The sequence below is a fragment of the Bison bison genome, unplaced genomic scaffold (assembly GCF_000754665.1).
Source record: "Bison bison bison isolate TAMUID 2011002044 unplaced genomic scaffold, Bison_UMD1.0 scf7180017864145, whole genome shotgun sequence".
NCBI classification, from domain to species: Eukaryota; Metazoa; Chordata; class Mammalia; order Artiodactyla; family Bovidae; genus Bison; species Bison bison.
The window spans coordinates 2431647-2445019 of NW_011494717.1; positions in this window are offsets into that span (position 1 = coordinate 2431647).

Here is a 13373-nt window from a genome sequence, read left to right on the forward strand (position 1 = left end):
TGACCCTCTGTTCTAGGCTGGTCCTCCTTGTCTGTGGGGAAAAGATTCATTGATGGTGACATTCCAGGTGGAGGGGATGGTATTGGATAGAAGATTCCTGAAATCACCCCCAGAGAAGGCAATGGCACCCCACTCCAGTACTCTTGCCTGGAAAATCCCATGGACAGAGGAGCCTGGCAGGCTATACAGTCCATGGGGTCACAAGAGTTGGTGGGCTGCCATCTATGGGGTCGCAGAGTCGGACATGACTGAAGCGACTTAGCAGCAGCAGCAGCAGAAATCACCCCACACCAGTGCCCACCTACTTCTCTTCTGGGACCCACCCCATCCCTGTTGTCTGTGCAGCTCTGGGCCCAGCCTCCCCCCAGCTACCTCCCAATGTTCCCAAAGCACATGCCAGGAACCAGGCTGAGGAGTCAGTGGGACACACTTGGGTCCTGGATTTCACTTGCCATTCTCCTGGGGATGCAGGATCCCAAGGAGGACATTTATCAATGACAAGTTGGGCGTACTAAGAAACAAAGTCAAAGGTCAGAGTTAGGACCACCAAAAATCAGCAAAGAAGGGAATTTGTGGGCAGAGAGGTTATGGAAGTGTAAAATTCCTAGAAATAGGAGCTGGACTGAGTTCTTAGAAAGGACATGAAGAGGGTCTGCAAACAGTGAATTGGGGCATAATGTGGAGGTCAGGCCCCCTTCCCTACTGCTCCCGTTGTTTAGTTGCTCAGTCATGTGCAACCCCATGGACTGTAGCCCACCAGGCTCCTCTATCCATGGGATTTCCCAGGCAAGCATATTGTAGTGGGTTGCCATTTTCTTCTCCAGGGGATCTTCCCGACCCAGGGATCAAACACAGTCTCCTGCTTGGCAGGCGGATTCTTTACCCGCTGAGACATGTGGGAAGCCCCTCACTTCCTACAGCTGCCCCTAAATGAATAAATAAGTCCCTCTGGTGCGTCAGACGGTAAAGAATCTGCCTGCAATGCAGGAGACCTGGAGATCCCTTGGAGAAGGGAATGGCTACCCACTCCAGTATTCTCACCTGCAGAATCCCATGGACAGAGGAGCCTAGCAGGCTACAGTCCATAGCGTCACAAAGAGTCAGACAAGACTGAAGTGACTTAACATGCACCCATGCCCACTCTAATATACACAAATTTACCCCATACAAACTCTACTAGTATTGTGCAGAGTGCTGGAATTCAGCAATGAATCAGATACAACTTCTATACTCAAAAGTTGAGTAAAGAAGAGCAAGTACAAATTCCATTTTAATAGAACTAGATCAGAGCTAAAACCAGAGTATGTACAAGACTTGATGGAAGCTCAGAGGAGGTACCTAACTTCACTTGGGGGCCAGGGAAGACTTCTCCAAAAGCTGCTAACTGAATTGAGTCTTAAAGGAAGAGGGGAAATCAACTGAGGAAAAGAGAGAAAAGGATACTCCAGACCAAGGGAACAGCATGTGCCGAGGCAAGGCAACTAAGAACCATGAGAAGCACAGAATGACCTAGAAACAGGTCAGGACAGCTGGAGAGAAGCCAACACTGAGGGCTGCCCTCCTGAACAGTAGAAATAGGCTGGAAGGAGGGGGTGTGTTTGCGTACTAAGTCACTTCAGTGATGTCTGACTCTTTGCAATCCCATGGACTGTAGCCTGCCAGGCTCCTCTGTCCATGGGATTCTCCAGGCAAGAATACTGGAGTGGGTTGTCATGCCCTCTTCCAAAGGATCTTCCTGACCCAGGATCGAACTTATGTCTCACGTCTCCTGCATTAGCAGGCAAGTTCTGTGCCACTAGTACCACCTGGAAAGTCCAGAAGGAGGGAGATGGGGAAGCAATGGAGGACATAGGAAGTTTGCACCAGATCTATTCCTAAAGAAGAGAAACCCACACCAGGGCCAAGGAAAGGTGGGCATCTCTTAATAGGGGTGAGGGACCAAGAGCAGTGGCATTGGGCCCCCAAGGCTGAGGTCACTGCTCCTGCTGCTGCTGAAATCTCTGCTCCCTAGAGGTGCAGCCCCCACTGGAGGGCCCAGGGCCAAGCATGCCAAGCATCCCTCCACAAAGCCTGTTCTTAGCAAAGGTTTTCCTATGACCTTTCTTGGAGAGGAAAAGACAAACACTCCTCCCCAGAGCCGTTCCATGTCCAGTTTTCCAGAGAACTCCTGCCTGCTGGCCTTGGGAGGGGGTGAGACCCCCAGGGATCGGGCTTAGGAGAAGTAACTGAAGGAAGATTTCCAGGGAACAGGGAAGAGCAATCTGGTTAAAGGCTGTCAACTATGAGGTTGTCCTCAGGGCAAGAGCTCTTGGCAGGAACGTCTCAGTTCATTCAGGTTATTCCACTGGCAGACCCTATTTTTTTTTTTTAATGGGGGAAAAAACAACCTCCAGAGATGGTGAAACATAATTCATTAAGACCACCACAAAGCAGGTTCTGAGTTTGGAGGGAAGGTGAAGGAAACCCCATCAATTTCGCACACAGAAAGGCAAAAGCAGATTTATCTATATCTCTGACACCTAAGTATTTTACAAGTATTTATAAAATCTAATATTTGGGGGACCATTCTATTTTTGCCCATAAATCTGAGCAAGATATAAATAATTAAGAGAAATTAAAGAAAAACTAATATAAAATGAAGACTAATTTACTAGGGAAAACAGATGCTTCCAGGGCATGTGGTTGCCAGATCCCTGTTCCATCATTGTCTCCAGTAGATGCCAGGACAAGCAGCTCTGACGGGATTAGAAAGAATCACCTTCTTGTCTGAGCTCCAGAAGTCTCACTCGCTGTGACACCCTAGCCCCCTCTGAGACTCCTTCTCTTGTCACACATCTGTGCCCTGCTTCTGAGAGGGACAGTGAATACCATGAAAGCAGGGACCATGCCAAGAAATGAGTCAATGTGGGTTTCTAGCCATCTAGTCCTGACCTAGAATCTCAGAAAGACATGTCACATGGACACACTTGACAAGCCCTGCTCCTTCTGCCAGCCCTTCTGCCTGGTTCCAGGCCTTCCTCTCTGTGCCACCATCCCAGTGCCCATTAAGCCCGGTTACATTTTCAGGCGGGATGTGCTTGGAAGAGGGAAAACTGAAATCCCTGCACCCAAAGGGAGCTGGGCCAACAGGGGACCCATAAGCCTCCTCATTCCAACGTTCTGCATGGACCCTTTGATCTGAGATCTCAGTTTTGTCCAGGATGTTCCTGAAAGCTTTAACAACTCCTGCAAATTACACCTACTTCTTATTTTTCCTTTTGTTTTCCTTCCTTTATTTATTCCACAGCTATTTTAAAAATTCAATGTGGAAACAGAGTCATGGACACCTGCCACCTTCATAGGTCTATCCCAGTGAGGAAACAGACAAGGAATTGAACCCGGGTATTGGCCAGGTTCAATCCCTGGGTGGGGAGAAGGGAATGGCAACCCACTCCAGTATCCTTGCCTGGAGAATCCCATGGACAGAGGAGCCTGGTGGGCTACAGTCCATGGGGTGGCAAAGAGTCAGACATGACTGAGTGACTAAACACACATTGACTGGGTCTCCTTCCTTGTAAATAGAATTTGGCACATAGCCAACTGATCCACGCATTTTGGAAAGTTCAGTGGCTTCTCTGAAGTTCCTGTGTATTCCAAGGAAAGTGAACCCCCTTATGTTGGTTCATCCACCTGTACTTCCTCCTCTGAATTTTTTCCTCTGTGTGTTACAGCTGTTTATTTATTTCCACCATGGAAGAGACCCAGACATGAACCCACCTCCCTTCCTGGATTTATACCACACACTCACACATGTAGGGTAAATTTTACAGGAGGTTTGGGGAGGTAAGCGGTGTTTATATCTCAAAAATGCCTATAACTTCCATTGAACATGAGTTATACTGTTCTTAAAAATTCTTGGCCAGTTCACCATGCTGATCAACCAACCTCTCCCCACCTGATTCCCCCAAACTGTCTTCACTGACACCTGTATTCTCACCTAGTTCTTACACATAACAGTTTAGTGATCTCTTTGGTTTCCTTGCCTCCTGCTAATCTAGGTCCCCAGAGTCCCACCTTCTAAACCAAGAGCTTGTCAAGACATTTTTCTAAATAAATTCAGTACCTTCCTCAAAAGAAATTCCATACCATTTATGAAGAAAAGATGTCTTCTACTGAAAAGATAGGCATTGAGTACAGACTGTGATCAGACTATGGCATGGGAATGCATTGAATGTTCTGAGGGCACAGAGAAGGAAAAGCCTAGATTGAAGAGACAGAAAAGGTATCCCGAAGGAAATGCCATCCCAGTTGAGACCAGGGAAAAGTGTAGAATTAGCCAAGAAAAGAGGCAGAAGCTGAGGAGAACAACAAAGTCCTAGAAGCAAGAGAGAGCTTGGCACATTCTGGGCATCACAAGAGGTCCACAGAGGCCGAAAGGGATAGGGCCTGCTGGATGGGGCTGGAGAGCTGGCGGGTGGTGGGGTGGGGAGGCTGGATCAGGCTCACCTTATTGGTCAGACAAAGAGGTCTGGACTTGATCCAGGAGGCAGTGAGGAACCATTGAGGTTTCCAGCAGAAAAGTGACAAGGCCAGATTTGCACTTTGGAATGATGAGCCGTGGCTGAAGGACGAGAAGTCAGTGATTAAGAATCAAGACTGGAAGGAGAGACCAGTGGGAAGTGAGGACTGTGGTCCATTTGGGAAAGATGGCGGTGGCCTGGACAAGGGAAGTTCTAGTGGGAAGGAAGAGAGGGAAACAACTTCCAGAGAAAGGGAGGGACTTCCCTGGCAGTCCAGTGGTTAAGACTTCGCCTTCCAGTGTAAGGGACACAGGATCAATCTCTGGTCGGGGAGCTGAGATACCCACATGCCCCAGGGCCAAAGAACCAAAACATAAAACAGAAGCAATATTGTAACAAATTCAATAAAGACTTTAAAAATGAACCACATCCCAAAAAAAATTATAAAAAAGAGAGAGAAAGGGAGCTGTCATCTCTTGATGTGGAGTATAAAGGGGGTGGTACTGGACAACTCCGGGTTCTCGGAACTGGGAAGTGAGAGGGCAGGCAGTGGTGTTTGCTGAGTCGGGGAACACGGAGGAGGAGCAGGGAGTTTGAGAGAGACTCACCTGCCTCTCTCCCTGGCTGTTACACAAGGCACATGTGTTCCCATCTTGGCACTACCCTGGCCCTCGAAAGTCACCAGACAGGAGGGGACCCAGCAAAGCCTAGACAGGAAAATGCAGCTATATATTTTTCTCAGACACCATGAGAAACCAGTGGAGGTGTCTGTTGGCCATGGGGGGCCCACCCAGTCTCAACACTGCCCCGGTGACCCTCTCTGGCCCCAGTGCTATGGCCTCGCTCACAGGAGAGTTCCAGGTCAGACCATGGCTGCCCCATCGGGGTCTCCTGAGATGGAAATCGCACACCGCAGCTTTCCCCCAGCCTGAGAGGAGACGCCTTCTTGTTTGTTCTCTTCCACACACAGAGCCATTCATCAAGTCCAGGAGAGCCAAGCACAAAGGTAATATCACTTAGCCAAGCTGCAATTAGCAGATTAGCGGCTTGTTGCTCTTGTCGTGTGTCCCACACTATGACCTCACGAAGGCCCAGCGCGTCTCCACACAGGGCTGCTCCAGGAAAGGGCCCATCGACTTCTCTGGCAAAAAAATCCCCCAGCCTGTCACCGTGAGTTTCCCTGTTGTAGAGCTAAACTACAATTGATGTTCTGTCTCTATCAATTTCTCAGGAATGCTGGGACGCGAGCCCAGTATTAATGAAGACAGCAGAGAGGAAGGCATGAGATTGGCCCCACTCCAGAGCTGATGGAGAGCGTGGATACTGAGTAATTCCCGGAGACCTGGAGAGGCCCGAATGAGGCAAAACAAGCACGCCCCGGGGTCACACACAAGGCTTGGTGGGGCAGACAGATGCTGAAAAGGCTCGGGAGAGAATTTCTGCTGGGAAAAACAGCCTCAAGATCGTCCCTTTTATCATCACATGTCATTTTCATCATCCAAGAAAGGCAATTTTACTCCAGATTAAAAGGATATCCTCATAGGTATCTACATATGGTAGTATACAATCACACACATACAACTCACAAACTCTCACACACAGAGTTTATAGGACACATAGGGGACCAGGGTAAAGCCAGAATTACATCTCAAGAAAGGGGCTGATGCTATAACCCCATATGTTTGGCCAAATCCCTCAGCACCCCTCAGGATGGCCTCTCCAATCAGAAGCCCTCCCAGGTCACGAGGAGGGGAGGCATTGATTGGTGTGGGAGGCCACAGTGGTGTCAAATTAAAAGTCAATATGAGGCTTGTCTTCATCTCAGTTTGAAAAATGAATAGAAACTGGTCATAGGCTCCTGTTTCTCAGACAGTGCCATTTGGGGGCTTCTGGTTTTGGAACCTTTTCTTAATCACATATAATTCCTTAATCCTTCCAAACTGACCAGCTCCTTTTAAGTTTTAAGTTTCATTGTTCCAACGAAGAGGGAACAATTCTGCTAAGCCATAAACTCTATCAAACCATCTTTTCGCCTCTAGGATGTGGGTCTCTGAGGATCTGGAAAACACAGCAGGCTCCATGGGTGCACAGAGTAACCCAAGGGGGATGGTGGGACAACCCAAGCATTGAAGACAACCACACCTGCCTCACAGATGCTCAGGAGAATCAAAGCAAATAAACGGAAAGTGATGTGTGTGTTCAATAAGGGAACTCAATATGGCTGGAAGTCTCCCCTTACCTCTTATTATTATCTCAATAATAAGAGATATTATTAGGGTTATGAACATTTTAGCACTGCTAAGCCACTGAAATGGTTGGGAGAACGGAATTTACTTATATGCTCCAAAGCCCTCAGTCCCTCCTGGAATGTATAAGCTGTGATAGAACAAAGTTTAACCACTCTCTCCTACTGCAACTGTTCCTGAACCACCCCACCAACAATGTGCAATAGTCACTGGTGTTGTTGTTGTTTAGTTGCTAAGTTGTCTCCAACTCTTTGCAACCCCATGGACTATAGCCTGCCAGGCTCCTTTGTCCATGGGATTTCCCACGCAAGAATACAGGAGTGGGTTGCCATTTCCTCCTCCAGGGGATGTTCCTAACCCAGGGATCAAAGCCATGTCTCCTGCATTGACAGATGGATTCTTCACCACTGTGCCACCAGGGATGAGACACTACATATTCACAATAATTTAATGCCTCTTATATGTGCTATGAAGGGATTTTCATGGGAATTTAATTTATAGCAGTTATAACAACTGTTGTAATAGGGTTGTCTGGAAGGAAAGATGGGAAGGAAAAGTTTATGAACTACAAAAAGAAACAGAGAAAAGAGAATGCAGTTCAAGAGAACATAGGTTCTTTACATGCAGTAAATGTTCAATAAATATTTGAGAAGGCAAGTTAAATGAACACACGCATCAGGAAAACACCATGTCAGGAAAAGTCACTAGACTTACAAAGAAATGGATTTTTACTCCAAGTGTGGCCTTTTATACTAGACTTGCAACCTTGGAGAATACTTATGGCTTAGTCCATTTGGGCTGCTATAACAAAATAGCATGAACTATGTGACTTACAAGGGGCTTCCTTGGTGGCTCAGTGATAAAGAATACGCCTGCCAATGAAGGAGACATGAGAAACATGGGTTCGACACCTAGCTCAGGAAGATCCCCTAGAGGAGGAAATGACACCCCACGCCAGTATTCTTGCCTGACAAATCCCAAGGACAGAGCAGTCTGGTGTGCTACAGTCCATGGGGTCGCAAAGAGTCAGACATGACTGAGCAACTGAGCACACACGCATCCTATTTACAATTCTTGCATTTGTTTAATGCGTTTCCTTCTACTCCATATTCTGTCTTGTCTCGAAGATGCACATTCTAGGATGTTGCTAACAAGTTCTGAAACATCCTGATGGGCAGGATATCTGGATTCTGCACATATGTGTTCAGAAGATGCACCCCAGAAATGGGGTTGCCAAAGCCGGGGTGAAGCCAGCTGAGGAGTCGTTGCTGTAACAAGGCTATCCAGACACAAGCCATTGTGAAGACACCCTACGGTCTTGTGAGCGCCCAAGAATCTCTTAAGATTATTTCAAAGAGCACAAGTGGGCACACTGTGGTGAATGACAGATAGCACTTAGTATGGGAGAATCCAGGAGATTATAGACCAATATTCCAGCTTCTGAGAGGAGATGAAAAAAAAAACAACTTGGACTTCCCTTGTGGCACAATGGACAAGAATATACCTGCCAACGTAGGGGACACAGGTTCCATTCTTGGTCCAGGAAGACTCCACATGCCATGGAGCAACTCAGCCCGTGCACCACAACTACTGAAGCCCACATGCCCTAGAACTTGGTGACAAGAGGAGCCACTGCAATGGCAAGGCTGCCCACGGCAGCAAGGAGTAGCCCCTGCTCGCTGCAGCTGGAGAAAGCCTGGGCAAAGCAATGAAGACTGAGCACAGCCAAAAATAAAATAATAAGAAAGAAAAAAAAAAAAAACCTTGTTAAAGAGATAGCTGATGACTGAAGGCACCCAGGACTATTTTCTACAGAAGGAGGACCACACCAAGAATTCCTGCCCTGAGCTCTCTCTCTTTCTCAATGCCACTTTGCATGGCATTCCCAACAGTTAGAGCTCTGTTCATCTGCAGGCACTGATCTTGGGGAGCTTCTGGGGTGTCTTCGTTGCCCAAAATTCTGCTCAGGTACCTTTTCCAAAAGGCGTCACCAAAGGGAGCTCTGTGGATGAAGAGCACGCCCACCAGAACCCAGGCCTCTGATGCCCTGCTCCCCCCTTTTTCTGTTCACATCTACTTCCCCATCATGGGGCTGATTAGGTGAATTAGGTTACATGGGGCATGCCCTGGGCAACACCGTCAGAGAACCTACGCCTCTAACCACACTTTTCAGTGCTTTCCTGGGCAATGATCCCTCCCAACCACCATGTTGAATCCCAAAGCACCTTTGCCAGCATCACTTACAAGGTATTCAGGGCCTTTCGCTGCCCAAGGCCCTGAGTGCTCTTTTCCTCTGGCCCCCTCCCCAAAGGACAGTGGTTACTAGTGTGTGCAAAGGCTGAAGGATGAGGCCCAGTGTCCTTAATGCTTGAATTGGGGCTGGAGTTGGACGTTTCCCACATCAGCTGTATTGGTGCTATTTCTTCAGACCGCCGTGAACACACATGCCTCAGGGTGTTCCCTACTGTCATCTTCTTGGTTTTGTTTTTTTCCATGTCTCTTTGTCCCCACAAAACCAATGGCAACTGCAGAGCAGAGATCAGGTGTCTCACCTCTGTTATCGTATTAGGTACTATATTCACTTTTAAAAAGTCACAATTTTGTTCAGCAAAGTATACATGAGCAGGAGGGCATGTGGGACACCATCGGTTGTCTCAGAATTGTGGCTGAGGCCCAGAGTGATGGGTGAGAGCATCCCATATTCTAAACGCAGAGGCAACCATCTCCCCTCACCATTTGCTTCGAGGTACCAGAACCAGCTCTGCCATCACCAACCACCGGCCTCAGTCAACACAAAAGAGAATTAGAGAGACAGATGGGGTGGCCTGCATAATTAAGATCCAGAATTCAGGGGGCAATGCCACTCCCTCCTGCCAAAGCTAGGGAAGAGAAAGGCTCCAGGAATCACTTGTAAAAGTTGAAAGTTGTTATGGGTTGAATTGTATCCCCAACTCCCTAAAAATTCATCTATTGAAGAACTAACATCAATTAGTTAGTACTTCAAATGTGACCTTCTTTGGAAGAAGGGTCATTGCAGATAAAATTAGTTACAATGAGGTCATCCCAGTGTAGGGCAGTCCCTAACTGAATAAGAATGGTGTCCTTATATAAGGAACGCCCTGTGAGAAGAAACAGACACACACACACACACAGGGAGAACACCATGTGGAAGTTAGAACTACTCCACCACAAGTCAGGGAGCTACCAGAAGGTGGGAGAGAGGCCCGGAATAGATCCTTCCCTGACACCTTCAAAGGGGGCATGCCACCAGCACCCTGATTTTGGACTTCTGGTCTCCAAAACAGTGAGATGATACATTTCTGATATTCTAAGACAGCCAGTTTGTGGTGTGTTGCTAGGGTCACCCTGGGAACCTAATGCAGAGATATCTGCAGGAATAGGAGACTTACCTCTCATTCATTTGTTTGATGTTGCTTTGGCATTAGAAAACTGGAGAGAGTGGTACGGTGGGAAAATGCCAAGAGGAAAGGGGAGGGGCGGAAGTGTCTGTCTGATTTCCTGGGTTCCAAGAGGGATAGAAGATGCCTGCTGCCCTGGGGTAGATACGATCAAGAACTACCCAATATAGGAGGCAGGAAAATATATAATCGATTGGGTGTAGCTTAAAGACTGCCTCCTGAGAACGGACCATGAGGTGGGGTCAGATCTCAGAGAGACCTCCAATGCCTAATCAAGTCTCATAGGAATAAGCCTTTGACAGCAGGGCTCTCTGGAGCTACTCACAGTTCACAAGCCAGAAGAGCACTTACAGCCAACCTAGAAGACCACATTTCTAAGGGAGTAAGGTAGGGAGTAAGGGCAAGGGAGATGCTTGCCCTCCCAGGGTCTTTTAATCCCCTCCCCCTCGACATTCAAGGGACTAAACGCCAACCACACACACACACACACACTCACACATATTCACATTTTCTTTAGAAGTCACTGGCACCAGATGGTAGGACTAGATATTGCTGAGTAGAATGGGAAGAGCTGTGAGTCAAGTTTCAGACGGAAATGTTTCCTTTTCATTAATTATTAGGAATAAACCTTAAAACAAGAAATAAGATTCTTCTAATAACCAAATGTAACCGAAAAGTTACGGCATCTGGATTAGATTTTGTTAAAGGAGCCACAACCTGGGATGAAAAGAAGATTCCAGATGGTTCCATGAAAAGTCCAGACTGGAAAAAAATAAAATAAAAACCATCATCCAAGGAATGAGTGGTGACTCTTTAGTAAGCCTGGTACCTGTACTTAAGATAATGAATAAGCATATCAACCGGTCTTGTTTTTAATAGGAGGTGATGGAGCAAGTGGGAAACCAAGGGGCAGAGCAGACCTCTCTGGGTAGGAGAGCCAGGAGAAACACAGTCATCCAACAGAAGGATGGGCCTTAGACAAGTGGAGAAGGAAGTGGGAGGATGGGTCAACATCTTTCTTAGTGAAGTAACTAGCAAAAGCATGTCCCTGGATGGGTGTTTGGGAAGGACTGGTGACTCTACATTCCAGGAGTCGGGATGGTGTGTGCCGAGACCCAGAGGGGGCAGGTATCAGGTGCTGGGGGGAGGGGGTCAAATATTTTGAATAAGGGAAGTACGAAGGAGAGATGGGAGAAGGGAGGCAGGGCCTCCTGGTGGGGGTTGTCAATGCCAACCTACGCAGGACAGATCCACCTCTGAGCACCCGTTGCCTGGGCCTCCAGCATCTGAAGTCTGTCCTGCCCTCACTGTTTACTCTCTTTTCCCAGGCCTGACCGCAGGCACTTTGGAACATCCCAAGGCTGTGATGTGCTGGGTGCAGGATATCCGGAAGGCATGACTGAGACTTGCCAGAAGTCCCAGTTTGACTTTGCTAAGCGCCTCAACTGCCAGAGCCCTCACGGGGTAGATCCAGAGCTGCCCCGGGTGGCCCCTGCCCACAGCCCCCACTCCAGCTTGAGGAGGCAGAATCGGCTAGTGAAGCTGATGAGACCGTGTGTTTTTTCTGGCTTCTGGCCACCAGAGAAAAACGCAACAAAGGAAAGAGAAGATATGGATTATTGGCGTGGAAGGCCTAATGACAAACACATTTGCATGTATTTCTGCAAGGAGACCCTGCCCTCTCTGTGGCCTATGTGGGTTTTCTCCTGTGTTTCAGAGGGCAAAGCCAAGTACGAGTTACAGGTATAGCATCCCTCCTCCCAGGGCCCTTGACTTAACATGTTTCCAGGTCCCAGAATCTGGGAAATCACTGTTCCACAAGCCTGACCAATCATCTCCTATGTGTAGCTTCTCTATGCGGAGGGTTGGCTGGGCTTCCCCAGAGAGCATGGACCTTACTGAGTTCTGGGATGAAAGGCACAAAAGATATCTGCTTTGTTAACACCCATGAGCCAGGTACCAAGCTAAATACTTCATGTATATTGTTTCATTTGCTCTTCACAAATCCCTACACAGTAATGGATCTTATCCCCATTTTAAAGATGAGAAAACTGAGGCTCAGAGAACATACTCTTGATGTATGGCAAAACCAATACAATATTGTAAAGTAAAAAAAAATAATAATAAAAAATTTAAAAAAAATAAATTCCACATATATATTAAAAAAAAAGAGAGAACATACTCATTTCATTCCCCCACACGGCCTCCCAGTGTGAGAGGAGAGCTACAGAGCTTATTAAAGATGATGAAAATTAGGATTCATAGATTTCAGTGCTAAGAAGGAACTTTAAACAATCTTTCCCAATCTCCTTACCATACAGTTCATAAACCTAAGTTCGGGGGAAAACAGACTTCCCCAAGTTTGCACAAAGCTTGGAAGAAAGTGCTGTGTGTGCACTCCAGCCTCCAACCTCATCATAGTTTGGAGGCATCTTGAACAAAGCCAAGTTTAAGGATAGGAGGAAAAGGACTATTTATTATCAAAGGGGCTGGAAAAATTGCCCAGCTCCCTACTCCTGCCTGCCCCAAACCCCTGAGTATGGGAATTTCCATGAACACCATAGAGATGCTGCTACTTGTGGGCGATGAGCAAACATCCTCACGTGGTGTCCACACATCTGTCACATTCAGACCCCGGGTTTCATCAGCATCCTGGCAATTGAAGGCCTGACCTTTGCTCTCCTCAAGCAAGCCAACGCCAAGCACGCAGAGAGAACACCCTGGCCACAGTCAAGAAATGGAAGGACCTTGCGAAAGCTGGAATGTAAATTATAAATTATAAACAGAGTGTCAGTTTGGATAAACTCTTTTAACTTACCAGTGGACCTTGTCCACAAAGTTAATTAGGAGGAAAATAAAAGAAGGTCAGGAGAAACAGTGAGGAAAAAGGAACAGAGAAGCAGCAGGAGGAAAGATAGCAACTAAAAGACTTCAGAGACTGTCACGCAATGATAACCTGGCTGCCTGGAGTCCAGCCAGTGGCTTTTTACAGTGAAATCGCAAACCGACCCCATCGCAGCTGGACCAGTAAACCTGGAGGGAGGGCCTTGGCAAGAGGCTGGCCCAGCAGCAGTGCTTCAAGGCCAGCAGTGGCAGACCCACTGGCCCCCACCGGCCCCACTCACATCCTATCAGTCCCGAACACTAAGATCCAGCCACTTCAGGTTCACCATGCTCAGGCCCGGAACTGATGAGGAACAGGCTGGGCC